The sequence below is a fragment of the Misgurnus anguillicaudatus genome, chromosome 16 (assembly GCF_027580225.2).
Source record: "Misgurnus anguillicaudatus chromosome 16, ASM2758022v2, whole genome shotgun sequence".
NCBI classification, from domain to species: domain Eukaryota; kingdom Metazoa; phylum Chordata; class Actinopteri; order Cypriniformes; family Cobitidae; genus Misgurnus; species Misgurnus anguillicaudatus.
The window spans coordinates 1206801-1210267 of NC_073352.2; the positions used below are offsets into that span (position 1 = coordinate 1206801).

The window sequence follows — 3467 nt, forward strand, 5'->3', positions numbered from 1 at the left end:
CTGTGTTGTTCCCACGCGGTTCTTCCACAACCGAAAATGCGTTTCCATGGTATCATAACACAGTGTTTCCCAATCCTGGTCCTCGGGCACCCCCTCCCAGAAAGTTTTAGATGTCTCCTTATTTAAAACACCTGATTCGACTCATCAGCCTCCTTCTAAAATGGTAAACATGTATCCCTAACAAGCTGATGAGTTAAATCAGGTGTGTTAAATAAGGAGACATCTAAAACTTTCTGGGAGGGGGTGCCCGAGGACCAGGGTTGGGAAACACTGTCATAACAGATCACCGCGTCAAAATAAAAGTCTCTCAGAAAAAATGTATTTAAAAGTCATTTTGGTTACATTTGTCAATCTTTAAAGACATGTTTACTCGTTGAGACACACGTGTGTCACGCGAAGCTGTGGGCGGGGCTACAAAAGTAGACTTGTCCTTTCGGTTATGGGGAGGTGTTTCAATTCTACTTTGACGTCATAGATTTCCGAATTCCTCACTGGAGTGTTTAGCTGGCTTGGTGCCAAAAACGGTTATATTTCAGTAGCACGGACGTTTTCAGGACTGAAACTTGCAGGATGTTCATTTAAGTTGATGACCTCTTATATAACAAATTATCAAGTTAAAATTGAGTTTTTGATTCACCGCTCCTTTAATCGGAAGGATTTTAATCCGATGCAAGCAAAATGTGTCCATGTAAACGTAGCTACTGACACATCTGTTCAACTGCTCACTTATAAATGTCTGTTTTTATGAGTATACTTGCAGAGACTGTGGCATTACAAGATCATTTGTGCGTATATCTTCTGTCAAGCCCAAAGAAATCATGTGTTTGCGTGATTTTTAAAACGCGCATTGGGCTTGAGTGTGTGCACGTATGCGCACAAAAAAACGCTCCGTTTAGCATCTTTGTCGTTCAAATAGTCTAAAATCCAGGACGTTTTGAAATGTCTTTCGGCACGGTGTTCATTGACTGATGCGGAAAGATGAATCCCTGTGTCTCTGGCGTTCTCTCCCGCGCTCGTTCTGGCACAGCTGCTGGAGCCTGCTTTTTGTTAGCAGTAGCAGAGCGACGCAATCTCATTCATTTCAATGGAAACCTGGCGACTTCCGGCGACACGAGTGAAAGTGACCGTTGGCGACCGTATGCGCGTGTCCAGCGACGCGAGAAAGTTAAGAAAAGTTTGAGCGACTACCATTGAGAACAAAGCAGTGGAGTTCACGTCATCCTTCTCTCGTCAGTTACTGGCGTGGATGGTACTCATTTGTTTATGACAAGCAGATTTAGAAACGCCTCATTGAAAGAGACAAGCGACACACAGCAATAACGTCACTGGCTGTCTGAACGAGGGGTGACGTTCACACAACGCATCTCATTTCATGAAGTTAACAAAACAAATGAAGCGATAGGCTACTGGTTATAAAACATGCACATATAATGCAAATTTTACAATCAAAGGGAGTAAATTTGTATTGTCGCCAATGGCGACCTTGACAGAAATTTCACTCGGAAATAAATATATTTGGTCGCAAATGCGACCATTTTAGTCGCAGTTTGGAGCCCTGAGTTGCCCAACAATTCTGCACACCAACAGCTGCCCAACAATGGTGCACATAGAAACACTCTCCCAAGAAAGGCAAAATCTCACCCCTAGTACTTAAATGTTCAGGTTTGAGGGCCCGTCAACACCCCGAACCGACCAAGAGCACTGCAGCTGCACAACAACAAAAGCAATCCTCAAAAACACATCCTGGCCAATAACTCTGCACTCCCTGTAGAAGCAATATCAGTCGAGTTACAGAAACTTTTGAAACACTTACGAATAATCACAGTGCCAAAGGTATTTCTTTCCCTTTCGATCCATTGTATGGGGCAACTTGCAAAACCTTCCTTACAGCATCACCTGGACCATTGCTACCAAGCGGATCTGAAACAAAATAAATTATAATTTAGCACTTTGCAGGCTGCATTATTCCCATCTTAATCCCACATCACTTATAGCAGACCTCTAAAATGGTACACAATGTGTTCAATCTTGGACTTATGAAAAATTATGCAGACAACAGGTAAATACATCTTTAACAGATTTAACTAGTTATTTTACATTTTTTTAAGAATTATTCTCAACATACCGAGCCAGACTGAATTTCATGAAACCTTCAAAGATGTTACTGGGGGAGAAAAGTAATATTACAAACATATTCAAGAGCCACATGCCATGCTGTATTTTATACTAACAATATCTATTATATAAGCAGTAACATGCCTTATACTGCTGCTGCTGCAGTATTGTGTATAGCCTACTGTGCATTGTTAACTTACATGTATAAGTTACTGCTTATACAGTATGGTTTACAGATATACTGCAAACATTGTTTACTATTCACAAACATACAGAAACAGCAATACTGTTTCTGTTACAAGTACTGCACAGTAGTACTGAACTAACTTCCACAAAGAATAAATAAAAGTAACATTATCAAAGTCCATGTAGTGTAGATTATTTTCGATGAGAAGCGAAATAACGTTAAACATGTAAGTAAACTTGAGTTGCAAGTTCTAATCATTGCAAAAGCGTGTCAACTAAGTTACCACATTTACAAATAACGTCCACACAGCGGTTATTCATGCTTGTCGTCTGCCCTCGTCTTTGGGAAAACAAAATATTTTTATTTCAGACCAGGTATTGGTCAGTAACTTCACAGTTTGCCACTAGCCAGACCCATAAACAAACACAATCCGACACATATGATGGAAAAAAGAGTGACTGGTCAATCGATGCTAAAACGTTTAACGTTACTCACTTTATGCCATATTAGCTAGGTCATACTTTTCAAAGAAAATAAAGAAAGATAAATAATATACACACTTACCTAACGCGGTTTGGCTCTCACCGCGTGGACTGTATCTGGAACGTTTCTTCATGCGCATGCGCGGTTCGTCTTGCGCGCCAATTTGTTTTTAAAAATATACATCACAATATAAAATATTAGATTATATAAATATATCAAAATAAATATATCCAGTGCTGAAAACGGACAGTAGTGATACATATAAGCGTTATTAGACGTTTATATTACTCTACTAATTTATAACCTATTTAAGAAAGCATCTGGGAACATTAAATATTTTAAATTTCAGATTATATAGATAGATTCCATAAACAAGATGCTTCACATTTTCGTTATTTTTTAGATACTACTTTAATATTTGTATTTTTTTTATTTCATTTACTTTGCTCCTGTAAGTGTTTATAATTTCTTTTTATAATTAAGTCAAGATTCAAAACAGTGATCCACTTTTCCCATAAATTAAAAAAAATTTAATTTAAGGAGGTCCCCGTTTTTGGTGTGTTCTCCATAACCCACATAAAAGATGAAAACATTTAAAAAGGTTTTGACCCTGTTTTTAAATTTCTAGACAATAACAAATAAGATTTCAAGGATATTTTAATCATTAGGACATGTCCGTACT

At 38.2% G+C, this 3467-nt stretch overlaps 1 long non-coding RNA gene across 1 annotated transcript; it reads right to left on the reverse strand.

Moving 5' to 3' along the window:
* Nucleotides 1-635: 635 nt before the first annotated feature.
* On the reverse strand, nucleotides 636-3134 carry LOC141350105 (uncharacterized). The gene is made up of 3 exons (XR_012358074.1): nucleotides 2867-3134; nucleotides 2126-2164; nucleotides 636-1920 (listed from the first exon to the last, which is right to left on the reverse strand). It is a non-coding gene; the product is annotated as an uncharacterized lncRNA (long non-coding RNA).
* Nucleotides 3135-3467: the final 333 nt, after the last annotated feature.